Source organism: Haliaeetus albicilla, chromosome 3 (assembly GCF_947461875.1).
Source record: "Haliaeetus albicilla chromosome 3, bHalAlb1.1, whole genome shotgun sequence".
In the NCBI taxonomy this organism is placed as follows: domain Eukaryota; kingdom Metazoa; phylum Chordata; class Aves; order Accipitriformes; family Accipitridae; genus Haliaeetus; species Haliaeetus albicilla.
The window spans coordinates 34,053,534-34,067,676 of NC_091485.1; positions in this window are offsets into that span (position 1 = coordinate 34,053,534).

Sequence of the window (14,143 nt, forward strand, 5' to 3'; positions counted from 1 at the left end):
TAGAGTCTCTGCCCAGTAGTTTGTTTCCACTGCATGCACTGCACTCCTTACAAATAACTTGCCTGGGATTTCAGATCACACTGAGATCTCCCAACACATCGGTTATCTTTAGCACATGCAAGAGAAAATTAATTTGAACAGTGTCAATGGCAAAATCCCCCAGGCCACGACCACTGTCCATAAAGGCAGCAAGCAGGGAAGCACAGCCAAAGCCTGCACAACCCACAGTAGCCAGTGGGAATCACCCAACTGCAGTGCAGATTCAGAAACTCAGGTGTTTGGTCATACTCTTTAAAAGACACGCACAAAGATATTCAACCCCTACCAGTGTCTCTAGGATGAAAGCACTAACCACATTTTGGTGCTTTCCATTATTATTCCTAGACACTCTGAGTGTCTTTGAAAATTTAGTAATTTCCAGTATAACTTTTGGTGAAAGTCTTTGTTTTCCAGCTTGATGTTCACTTAACATTAAGCAAATAAGAGAGATTTTATACATATATAAGTGTGTATACATAGCATATATATGTATAATTGAATGTCACTCAGGCAATACAGAAAATAACATCTAAATAAAAAACTGCAACTTCAAGACAGTGCTCTCAGCCTTCACTTTGCTCAAGGAGGGAGGGACTGGGAGTGGGGACACCTTCAGATAAGCACCAGCAATTTGGGAGTTTAGCTTCTTAATTAAGTCCTCACCAGTCCTGTGTAGCTGCAGCGCAAGTAGCAGAGTGGCTGCTGCAGCTGGTGCACAGCTGCAGGATGTTTCCCTGTGTATCAAATTCAAGCCCCATCAGCTGAAGCTAGTCTTAGTAAGTCAGATGTGAAATAAGACAGCCTAATACAAGACCGATCCCTCTCCAACACCTAGCTGTGAATCTGGTAGGCAGAACCTCCTCCTGCTCAGCAGACAAACCAGGGCAGCAACCTCCCTATCAGATTAAAAGTTTGAAACAAATATGCAAAATAGGCAATAATTTTAAAAGTCTTAGTGAGATTTCTGCTTCCTTTGATTGCTGCTAGGACAAGGAGGACATTCCCCAAGGTAGAGTTTGACTATGGGAAGGAAGCAGAGAAGCACAAGCAATTTGTTGCTGTGAAGGATCATAAACTGAAAGCAAAGTAAATTGTGCCATATACCACAAGCTGGCCAAGTACTTGCTTCAGCACAGAAGCCTGCAGCCTTCACCCCCCCTTGCACAGAAGTACAACGGTCATCTGCCAGCTTTTCCTTTTAACAACCTTGTAGGATAAGGCTTTATCAATTCACAAAGAAAGTAAGTTCAAACCTGAATTCGAACAGAAGAAAAAGAAAGAGCTAGAGTTTTAGCTGCGTTATCCTGTGAAGACATCATGTTTCCATTCGGTTACAGCCAAGGAGAGAAAGAACTGGGATGAAGCAAGCCTAAGGGGCTAAAGAAGTAGGAAGGCAGCAGAGTGTGCCAAGAGCAGTGCGAGTTGGCCATCAGCAGACTCATCGCTGCTGGGTCACTTATGTCTGGTGTTGCTCTTACTGCACATGCTCCGTTGTGTTCAGTCAGGTATATTTGCTGTAAATGGCTCACTGGGTCAAGAAAGTTTCCCCCAGAAAGCAGGCTTGCCAATAGGACGAGAAAGCAGTGTATAGAGCAGGATCCTGGGTATGGTCAGTGAAACTCAGCTGTTCAATCTGTTCAGGAAAAATTAAAATGAGATATTAATGGCTTTAACACAACGCTGTAGTGCAGAGAAATGCAGCCCTGGTATGAGAGCAGAGGCCCTGAGAAACAGGGACACAGGAGGTGGCAAAGGTGGATATTGGCATGGGATGGTAAGAGATGGGGCAGGTGCCTGGCATCTGAGGCCCCAAGGTGGAGCACAGCTCTCTAACGGTCCGTTAAAAAACCAACGCAGACCTGGAGCTGGGCACCACTGGTGTTGAGGGTAACAAAGAAATAGTGTCTAACATGCATAAAAGTTACCATTTATAGTAAATTCAGAAATAACATGAAGCTGGAGACCAGGGGAGTAACGTGAAAAAGAGTGCTACCAAATACATACAAATGACCCCAAGTGGAACATGGTAGGGGGAACCAGCAACATGAAGACCATATTCTCTCCAGATGCTGGTGACATGCCGTAACAACTCTCCACACACCAAACCCCAGAGTGAAGCCACTGACCTTTGGACCCAGCAGAGCAGGGGAAGGGTGAGCATAACCCCAAGAAAAAGGGTAGAAACTGTGTGTTACAATTTTAACTGCATTATAATTATTTTTTTGTCTGTAACAAATAGTTCTCTTAAGATTCCAATTATGCTTAAAAAAAATTAATTCTTGGCATACTTTTATGTAGATGTGCTTCCTCTTTGCCCACGATCAGGATTTTGAACATGGCAGGACCAAAATGTAAGGCATGCCACTTCCATACAGCCTTCACAGCCCTATGCCACAGAGCCAAGCTCCCATTGTTTCCCAGGCTGAGCTCCCCCACTCGCTCCAAGACAAGCTAATGAGTGCTAGGCAGTGAGCTGGTGGGGACAGGCCAGCAGTGATAATCTTTCCACTTGGAAAATCTCTTCCAGATTCAGGTTATAGACAGAAGCAGGGTTAGAAACACCCAGTTCTTGCTTGTATTTCTTTTTTTGGCGGGTATAAATGCCCCACTTTCTGAACACAGAATCTTATTTCCAATCTTTATGTCCCTGATGATCTCCATGGTCTCATCTTGGAGTGAGTATTGTCAGAAGTCAATATTCATGTCTCAATTTACAGTTTCATTCCAAAATATCCTGTGTAGGAATGTCACTAGTCAATGGCTGATTATAACAGCTCTTACATTTCCTGACCAGGTACAATTCCTTCTCATGACTGCACCCCTGTTCAGCAACACGCAGTTCCAGCGATGTAAGAACTTCCTTTATTAATGTGGTACTATGTCATTTTCCTTCATCCACTTAACACTCATGTAATCTTAACATTAAGGCCAGGTTATTTTTTCACCAAGCTGACGGTAAAGTAACTAACTCCTTTATTCATATGATCATTACTAAAAGTTACAAGGGCATGATTTGTACAGGAAAAAAAGGTTTCAGTTAAGGAAAACCTGTGTGTACAAAAAGAATGCAGAAACTTTGACAGAAAGATAAGAGAAAACTTGAACAAGTCTAACTTTTCATCAAGATGCAGTATTCCCACAAACAATTATCTCCATGCCTTTCAAATAAAAAGGAAAAGTTTTAATAACACCATATTTAGGGTAAGATACTAAATTCTTGGTAAATCACATCCCTCTAGCCTGAGCCTTTAATCAGAGCCCTATCCTGCCTACTAACCAAAATTATTGCACTGTCACGATCCGTGCTGGACAGACCAGGGAGGGGTCGTGGTGAGTTCGGAGTTCCCTCGGGCTAAATTAAGGTGAAGCACCAAAGGATCAGTTGAACGTTTTATTCATGGCAGAAGCAGCCTGAACTTGGAAGGTGCAGCAGTAGGTGGAGGGGTTTCTCACAACAGGAATTGGCATAAAACTACCTCAGTAAAGCACGTAAGCCATAGTAACCATATACATCAGTTCAGGGAAGACAATAAGGAGATGCCTCCCGTTGAGTCACGAGGTTGAGAGCAGACCCCCTTGCTTTCTAGACTCCCTGTCAGAGAGGAGCCCAGGGGTGGCTGGATCCACTCCTAGTCCCAGACTTGGTCAATAGGTTATGTCTGAGGGGATGAGGTGTGGGGATTATGAAAAAGGAGAGAGAAAGAGAGGATGAGACAGAGAGAGAAAGAGGAAAAGAAAAGAGAACAATTTCACCGGTCCCGGGTCCAGTGTTGGTCCAACCGGTCTAGAGGCCTAGTTCTGGCGGGTGCACGTGCATGGGGCTCCTCACATCTGTGTCTTTTATAGCCCAGTTCCCACCTTTTCTCACGTCACTCAGGCCCCTCTGGGTCTCCTGCACACCGCCCGTAAGGACTTAGTAACTCTCGATCATGTGTGCAGGCGCGGTTGGGGGGCGCGAAGGGTCCTTGGGGCGGCCGCGAGCCCCTTCCTCAAATAAACTTTGCGTGGCCTCTGGCCATAGCCGGGGAGCTGCCCCGCTCGCCCAGCCTGTCAGAACAGGGAACTGCGCGTCCTCCAGCATGGCACGGCCTCCGCGCCCTGCGGCTGACCGGCTTCTCCCCTGCAGTTCAGTTCGTTGCTGTGCAGGGTTTGCTGTTAGGCAGAACTTGCCCCACCACCATGTTGGAGACATTAACTCTTTTGGTCTCTCACACCGCCCTGTGGCTCAGGCATTGTCTATATAATCTTCATGGATTCTCCATAGTCCTCTTCTAGGCTGGTGATTTAGACGTAAAGGAAGGGGAAAGTGAGAAAAGGAGAGAGAGAGAGAACGTGTACAAAGCTTCGAACAGTACAAAACTTCAAGATCTTCTTCTGCTGTCATGATTCATACATAGCAGACAGAAGAGGGAGAGAAGAGAGAAGAGAGGGCAGAGATGGCATGGGTAAACGTAGAGTGAACAATTGCAAAGCCAAGCATTAAGAACAAATATCGACATAACAACATAAGTCCAATCCTAACAAGCCATTTTCCCCACCCTGTGAGTCCCAAGGACATCAGGAGAGAGGTCAGCAACGATCCTCCGTTAAACCGGTCTCTCGGTTGCATCGCTTGGAAACATTCTCCGGTCTTATCTGTAACTTGTCTCATCTTTCACGCTTCTTCTAAAGAACTAGTTGTGCTGTGTATGGTGAGACAGCATCCTCCATCGGTTAAATTCAACATCCCATATACCCCATGTTCTTTTAACAACAACATCATAAGATTTGTTTCCTCCTCAGGGAAGAAGAAGAATCTTTGAATCATCAGAGGGAGTTTTTTAGAGCCATGAAAGGTCCCCTGGAAGCATCGTTCCAGGAGCAATCTGGTCACAAGATTGGTGATGTTTAGATTAATGAGGTCGAATTGAATTCCTTCATTGTCAGATTTTGGTAATGCTATACGAATACCTTGATTGGTGTCATTCCAGAGGTGCTTCCCACCTACAGTTAGTTGCTGTGCAGGGTTTGTTGTTAGGCAGAACTTTCCCCACCACAATGCTTGAGACATTAATTGTTTCAGTCTCTCATAGGCACATATCATATCCATCTTCCGACTGCTGTCAATCTCATCAATGCAAATCATCCCAAACCCCAGGAATTGATAAACTGGTAAATTTTTCAAGACATAAATGAAAACAGATGCAATGCATGAAATCTCTTGCTGTTAACATCCTAAGCCATGCCTAAATTTAGCATCCAGAAAACAAGTCTAGATAAAATTCTATCAATCAGATAACTTCAGGATTTTCAAAGGGAGTTTGGTACTTAAATCCCTTTGAAACTTGGATACCTTAAGCAAAGTGAAAAATCTCTGTTTAATTTAATTTAGGGCTAATACTGTGAATTATGTTGACACTACAGAGCTCGAGGGTACTATTAACCCTTTTAAGATTTAAAAATCATCAATCAATCGATCAATCAATCAACTGCTGGTACTTTGCATAGATTACTGAAAAAAAGCATAGCTGTACTATGCCACCTGTCCTTGGGGCCAAGTCCTTTTAGCACAGTGGCCCACAGCCACAGCAACCAGCTGCACAGTATTGCAGTTGGGAATGAACTAGAAGCAGGACTGCAGCCTTCAAGGACCAGGCAGGGCACATTTCACATGTGACAATAAATACATCAGGGGTATGCACTTGTCAGGGGAAGGCACTTACATTTTGGAGAAGTAGTTATACCAGTGAGATGAATAAAATTAGTAACTGACTCGCATAACTTCAAAGAAAATTCACAGAAATATTTTTCAGAAAGCCCACCATCGATTTTGAAATGTTGGTTATTTGGGTAGAGGAATGTGCACCTCAGAAACCTGGAGAGGACACGTGTTTATTTTACAGCTCATTCTAAGCAGACGTTTTTATATTTCATCATTCTCAAAGAATACAGAAGGGTATTATTCATATTGATACCTATAAAAATGTGTAATTCTGGTCAGGATTCAAAGTGTTTATTAAATTGTCTACTCAAGCTTGCCAGTTCAAAGGGAAGCTGGGCATGGCAACCTTATAGACAGTTAACTTCTGTTTCCAGAGTGCTGAGATTTTCCAACCCCAGATTTTTATAGCAGAACATATCTAGTTTTTTTCACATTGAGAATTGTCATGAGAACAGCAGTTCTGCAGCTGCAAGGACTGTGGATTTTGACAAACAGCAGCTTTTTCTGCCATGCATGTCCCAGATCACTAGTTATCAACTGCCATGCCTTAATTCATGGAGAATCAGATGTACAAGTTGGGGTAGGCAGAGCAAAGAGGGGAGATGAAATTCAGAAGTCTCCTGCCGTGATTCTTCATTGCCTGTTACCTAGAGCAGCTGTTCAAGCCAGGGTTTCTCAGATCCGATTCCATGCTACACCTGTATTGGTTTATCTCATTAATATGAGCTATCATTCTGGAAGAGCAAGTCCCAGGAAAATTCCCGGGATGGTGCAAAGCTAACTTTGTACACCACTTCTGTACAAAGCCAGCAGCTTGGGGTGTACTGAGACATTGCCAGATTTCCCTTATCCCTGTCTATTGCATAGACACTGCAATGTTACCCTGCAGTTGTAGGTACTCTCACCCAAATTAATCAGCCCTGGGGGAGAATTCTGGTGCATATCAGGATTAACCTGGCTGAGAAAACAACAGGAAATCAATAAGCCATCTTTAATTTCAAATTTCTTGGTCAAAAAAGTCAAGCTAAGTTGTGCTGATAGATCAGATTCACCGAATGCAAGATGCTCTAATGCAGTCCTGATGGTTTTACAGGTTTTGCTTGAACAGGGCCCCAGCTGCAAGGGAATATGGCCATGCATCGCATTATAGCAGTATAAGAGGGAAGGCATATGCAGGAGACAGCGGGTAAAACCTTTGCTGTTTGTTTAACTTCAAGTCAATTTGCTTGGAATAAGCTCCATGTCACACAAAGGGCAGAGAGTTCTTCCCTTATAAAGCCACATGCCAATGAAGTTTATCTTACCCTTGTACCATATTGATCTGATAGTTCTCCTGCTTGGGTCTTCCCTGGTGCAAACAGCTCAGCTCTCAAGTGAGCTTTAGCTTGGAGGCCATAGAGCTATTCAAGTCAAAAACATCAGCTCACTACAGGTCTCAAGGACACAGTCTGGAGTCCTTCACAGCCTGCAGGAGCTCTTTCTTTTGGACCCAAAAAGCACCCAGCTATGGCTGGATACCTGTCTGCAATAGCAGGCAGCTCATTTAAAGTAGCTCTTCAGGTTAAGGTAACCAAATAGATTAACTTGGCAGTGTCCTACCAACAGATTTATTTTCTCCACTACTCAAAATACAGACCCTAAAACACAAAGCATCAACAAATCAATTAATAAATTAATTGCCATACAGGAACACTTAGAAGCAATATGAGTACCAGGCATGCAGACTTATCTTTCACATTACTAATACTTCACACAGTTGGTATTTAGAGGAACAGAAAAACTCTCCTTTCTTCCCTGCTTCCAGTATGTTCCTGGAAGAAAGTCAAAGATTGTTCTGCCTCCCAAAATAGAGAAGTTCTGTCAAGTAGGTTACATTTGTTACACAAACAAATCAAGTCTGATGACTTCTTTCAAAATTTTTTTCAACATTTTGAATTAAAACAGCTAGCCTGGAAGAACCCTAAACACTGATTTTAGCCTAGATTAATTCATCTTCCTTGCCTTTTTCTACCAAGAAGAAAAAGGCCAATTCAGCGCAAAAGCATAACTTAGCCACTCTGAGTTCCTCAACAAGGAAGCTGTTCTCCATCAGCCATAGAGAGAACACATTTAAAAACAAAACTAACATTTGCTTTTGCTTTGGGTTGGTTTGTTTTTAATTAAAGCACCCAAGGTTTCCCAAGAATTTGGAAAGAAAGCTTTTTCCACAAAATGAGTGCTGGAAAAAGATTGGATTTTTCTCCAAAATAACTTCCATTATCATCTAAGGAACAGTAGGAGCAAACACGTGGCTTTCTTGGGGAACCTGAAAGTTATCGATTTCAGGCACCTTGAACCATGAAGAAGATCTTCCAGTATGCCAAGCACTGACACAGCTATAGCTATGATATACCTAAAGCAGGAGTAATTTTCTGTGTATATAATGCTCATCCTGACAAAGAAGAGGGATGGAAATCAAATCCTGCACCTGTATCCAGTGTCCTCAACTGGGAGTATCACATGGGAGAGAAACTTTGCCAGCCTACCCCACTTAGAAAGCCCTAAAGAATGTAAAGTATGAGTAGTCTGTTTGTCATCCCCACCACATTTTGGCACTTACCTGTGTCATGGTTTAACCCCAGCCAGCAACTAAGCACCACGCAGCTGCTCACTCACTCCCCCCCCATCCAGTGGGATGGGGGAGAAAATCGGGAAAAGAAGTAAAACTCCTGGGTTGAGATAAGAACGGTTTAATAGAACAGAAAAGAAGAAACTAATAATGATAATGATAACACTAATAAAATGACAACAGTAGTAATAAAAAGATTGAAATGGACAAATGATGCGCAGGGCAATTGCTCACCACCTGCCGACCGACACCCAGCCAGTCCCCGAGCAGCGATTCCCTGCCCCCCACTTCCCAGTTCCTAAACTAGATGGACGTCACATGGTATGGAATACACTGTTGGCCAGTTTGGGTCAGGTGCCCTGGCTGGGCATGAGAAGCTGAAAAATCCTTGACTATAGTCTAAACACTACTGAGCAACAACTGAAAACATCAGTGTGTTATCAACATTCTTGTCATACTGAACTCAAAACATAGCACTGTACCAGCTACTAGGAAGACAGTTAACTCTATCCCGGCTGAAACCAGGACAACCTGACTGTCAGAGTTATTTGGTGGAACAGAGGGAGAAGCCAGCCTTGGGGAGTTTCTTCCTCAATGAGAAATTCAAGATAATAAAAAACAACTACAGTAATAATAAGTCCATACAAAGTAATTCAGACAACATTATTTTATTTTCCAGATCAAATCGTTCAACTTAAAAAATGCCAAAACTGTCTGGGCAGGCCTTCTGGGTACCATATTCATGTGTTTAAGTAATATAATTGAATTCTCCTCATGATGCCTGCTTTATCTGGTGAACAGGATGAAGAAATTGTGTGAGGGCAGCAAGTGTGTTACAGAAGTTTGACTGGCTGGAACTACACTGCTGATGAATTTTCGCATAGATGGTATTTCTACCACAAGGTCCACTGTGCAATGTGTGTGTGGGAAAGGGGTTTTTTTATCATTAAAATAAGAAGTTAGACACAAGTTCTATAGACAGTCTAATTTAACTTTCAGACAGAGAGTTGAATTTCTTCTGAAACAACATATTCAAGACCAGACAAACTAAATACCCAACTCCACAATTGGCTGTAAGTTCCTACAAGTGTTTTTAGAAAAAGGAATAGTAGAAAACAACCTGGCAATGTCATTTTTCTTGCCAGAAGTTTAGCCCACTTGTTTTAAGCTACAAATAAATTAATTGGTCCTGTCAATATTCCTGTCCGCCTATGTACAATGATACCAATCACACATCAGAACCATATCTAGGTCATTATTGTTCTTATGACTGACTGAAAAACATTTACTAAAATCTGAAGGAGAATAAGATCTAATTAAAAGAGTAAAAATAAATTCAGTTTAAGAAATACTTCAACAGAAATTTGTACTTTACAATCTGTAGCATTAGTATTTTTGTTTCTGAAAGTAGGACATTCAGACATAACGGTGCACTTAGCACATGGACAGCCAATGCTTTATCTGCAGAAAACAGGAAAGCACATTAGTAAAAGCAATATTTCAACCAACTAAAAGCACTATTTGCATAAACATCCCTTCCACATTCTAAAGGCAATGAACAAAAATTAGACATCATTTCTGCAAGCTGCACCCTACTGCATGGGAACTTAAGTGGAATTTATGACTTTGCTGTTGAAGCAATTTAACCCCAGATCCTTTTGACTACAAGGAGACAAGTCATATAATGAATACATGAAAAGGAAAGGGAAAAGCAGGATGTACAGGAAAAACAAACACAAAAAAATAAAACAAGGGATAGCCAATCATATTGTCTCCTCATAAATTAATTCTTTACAGGGTGCCATTGTTCCATTTCTGAAATTTCACTCTTTCCTACTTCTTAATAAACAAACAATTTCCCCTGCTATTAATTCAAACTAGTGATTATTTGTTTGGGTTTTTTTAATTTTGTATTTCCTGTAATAGTAACAGCATGAAAATCAGATTTCTTTTGCACTTTTCTCTGAGCATTCAGTAATGAAGAATGACCCTCTATAATTAAAATAGAATTATCCTGTGCTCTGAGATGCACTGTAAATTCTCATTACTGTCTCAAGCATGTCTTTTAAAACGTGCTTATGTAAACAGCAAAGTTATCCAAGGATACCCTTTCAGTGATATTTGGTCTGGGAGGCTTTACCTGTGTGTCATAAGAGAGGGGGTAGTGAGTCAACAGTGAATCTTACACAGGCTTGCAGCATTTCAGTATTGCAGTTCTGTGTATTTAAAGCTTCCAAAAGTGTAACAGCATTCAATTTTGGCTTTATGAAAACATCATTCTTTACATAGGTTTTCTGTCACCTTTCTTCAAAGAAAGAAAAACAATAGACCAGTATGAAAAAATTGCACATGGCAGTCTTAATCAACAGATCTTTACACCCGTGGCATTCAAGACAAACTGAAAAGAAAAAAAAAGAAAGAAAGAAAGCAGAAACAAGAGAAATCTTTTGCTCCAATCCAAGAAGATGCATAAACACTTTGAGCTATACATTGACATACATTGCTGCTCTCAGTTCAGCACAGAAAACAGCATCACAGCATAGAGAGTGCCTGCTCAGCATCAGGGGGACTTCAGTGCCTCATTTCTGAGGATGTAGCAGAAGCAGGGCCGTGTTCCTCCCGCACTCCCCTCCAGCCCCTCTTCCACGAGAATACGCCTGCAAGCAGCATCTGTGAAGAGATTCTTCCCTGCGATCGCCCATCAGTACATGGCAGTAACCAGCACCATCCCACAGCATCCATCAAGGAGACACTTGAATATGAAGCTGTTTACTGAGGGTGTGAAGGAAATGACCAGAGAGAAGTTTGCCAAAACGGAGCTCACACTGAGGAGCTGCACGCTGAAAGACTTAGGGCGGCTCTGTAGACCCTGGGGGCCTTATTTGTGGGCTTGCAACTGGCACACAAACAGCAGGGACGCACCTGCAGGAAGCTCTGACCTCTGTAATGTGTGCAGGCTGCTGGCACCTCTTGCTTTGGAGCTGCGGGGATGGACAAGGCTGCGTGTCTGGCTGCTTTCTCCTGCTGCAATGTCGCAGCTCTCTTCTCAGGTTGATGCATTACCAAGATCAGTTCCTCTGAGACTGTAAATGCTTGGTGTTGTCATGGAGCCAGCATTATCTTTCTGAATGTAATGCACCTAAAGCCTAGAGAAACCCTTGGCTCCACACTGTAGGAAGAAATGAAAGCTCAGTATACCTTGGGAAAATATTGTTAAAAGGAGATTTTGTTTAGACCATGACTAAAGGAACGGGTCAACAGGGGAACCACCACACTGCTGTACGAGAGCAGGCCCACAGCAGACATTCATGTAGGAAACCAAAAGTGACTGGATCACTTATCTGTATTATGAAGTGCTGAAAACATTACCCCAAATCAATGCAGGATAGGTCAATGTACTCCCTTCCAGACCAAACAGACTTCATCAGCCCAAGGGGACAGCCCATTCTAAAACAGGATCTAAACAAAATTGCCTCCATCAGCACAGCAAGTTGAAAACAAAATATCCACACCCAGCCCTCTCCTCTGCCCCAAAAGCCCAACGCATTGCCTGCAGGTACAGCCCATGCACCAACCCACTAGCCTATTTGCTATTCTGGTGTAAGTAAATCTTCCAAACATGACCATGATCAAGGTCATGATCTTCCAAACTTGACCATGATCACTTGTCAGAAGCAAGTGTAATCAAAACTATTCTATTGTACAGCAACAGAGACATGAACCCCTTGGAAGACCTTTTCTGAACAAACTGGGGAAAAAAATGTTCAAAAGATTTTGACCGGTTTAGCTTCCTCTAACAATTAAAACCTTAGTAGGCTTTTATTAACTTTAAACAGCCAATCATGTCAGGATCTACAGTGTACTGATGAAATTTTAGGATTGACTCCCTCGATGGGTTTGAACATTTATTTGGATGGGGGGAAGAAGGCTTTATGATTATTTTCTTTTTTCCAGACTTTGATATAGGAGGCTGGAGAGCTGCCTTTACAGCTTGGTAAGCCAGAGACACAACAGGGACTTTAATGCAAGCTTTCAAAGCCCCTTTGCAATTTTGAGATAAAAATTTGTTTCCGTCTTTTGTTCCACATTCATTTTAGAGGAACAAGTGGGATTTTTTTGTTGTGAGGACAGAGAGTCTCAGAGGGACAAACCAGAACTTTATTCATCAGTTGCTTCATTGTCCTGCATGTCTCAAAGAACTTAAAAACAAGCTATATTCTGCTTTCTGGCCTTTGTAAAAGGAGTTTGTGACTGTACCAAGAATATGGACTATGCTCCCCTGCTAAGGTGATCACAGTGCAATTCATGGAAGCCCAGTTTGCTACAAGATTGCAATGAAAAGAGATACTCATCAGGAGATCTGAACACAACTGGCTCTTCAGCCACTGTCCTGCATTTTCATTTTCCAGCAACAGTAGAATACTTACAAAAGAAAGGGACTATAATGCTGCTGATGATGACCAAGATAGAAGAGCTTCAGGCAATACACAACACCACGATATCCATTAGGATAAGATACAGCAGTCACAAGGTACGGCAGAAGTACTTCTGACAATGAACAGACGGAATGTACAAAGTCTCACCTACTTGAAGATAAACACATTTTTCACCCCTCAAAAAATGAAAAAATCCAATACGATGAAAGGATGGGAGAGCTCCCGCAGCAGGCCTGGGACAGAGGGTTTGTCGTGTGTTTTCAATATTATGTCAGAGTCTTGGGGAAGTGGGGAGGGCTGGGAAGGGGTAAGGTTTCCAGGCACAGACTGAGGTACCCAGTACAGAAAAAGTTTTTCAGACACCCACGCTGAAGCAGCTCCTTTCTATTTCCATTCCCAGTCCTCATCAGTGAGATGAGATCAGACCTCCTAAAGATGCTCAGCTCACCATCTCCGAGGCAGTGAATGAGGGCTTGCCTACCCAGGAAAGCCATTGTTAAGGGGGAAAAAAAAACCCCTCAGGTGTAAAATGAAAGCGCATTAAGCAATCAGTACCAAGCCCCCCTGCCCATGCTACCACTCTGGTTTGACATACTAATGGTCCCTTTGTTCTGTTTCATTGAAGAAAGTAAACTTATCAGAAAGTTATTGAAGAATAACTATTGCAGACGATTGCCATATGGTCATGTCCTCCCATAGCAAGCAGACAATGTCTTACAGGAGGAAATCCTGCGGTGATGCACAGCCTAGCACGTCTGGCAAAGTTTCTGCCTTCCAACCCTCATCAAGAAGGACATGTAAAAAGAGTGCACAACAACAGTACTCCTCCGTTTTCTTGAAACTGAAGAACTACCTGACTGCTCTAAAAGATAAACCAGCTGCCATCCCATGCTCTGATACCATCATGATTTTCATTTACAGTAAGTGAAAACTGGGATGAATTTTGAACCTTCATTCAGATGAACCTTGTATCATTATTTTCTTCCTGTTTACCCTACTCATGCATATGCACATAGGAATATCAAGTTGTTTTGGTTTTCTTAGGGTGGGGTGGGGTTTTTTAAACAGTTTTGTACTCTTTTCAGAGGACTTCTTGAAGTCTTTTAGACTGGAAATAACGCTCAGGCTATAAAAATATCACTGCTTTAAAATTCACTCCAGCCAAAAGGGCCCGAGCAGAAAGCCATGCTCAAACTACCAACTCCTGATGGAATCCAGACTGAAAGAGATTGCAAATATTTTAGCAGAAGACTGCAGACCTTTGATCTTAAGTCTGAAAAGCTTACCAGAGTCCATGCCACAGAAAAACACCCTGAACCTCTACAAAAAGGGGGATTCTCCCAGCATGCTTTTAATGCT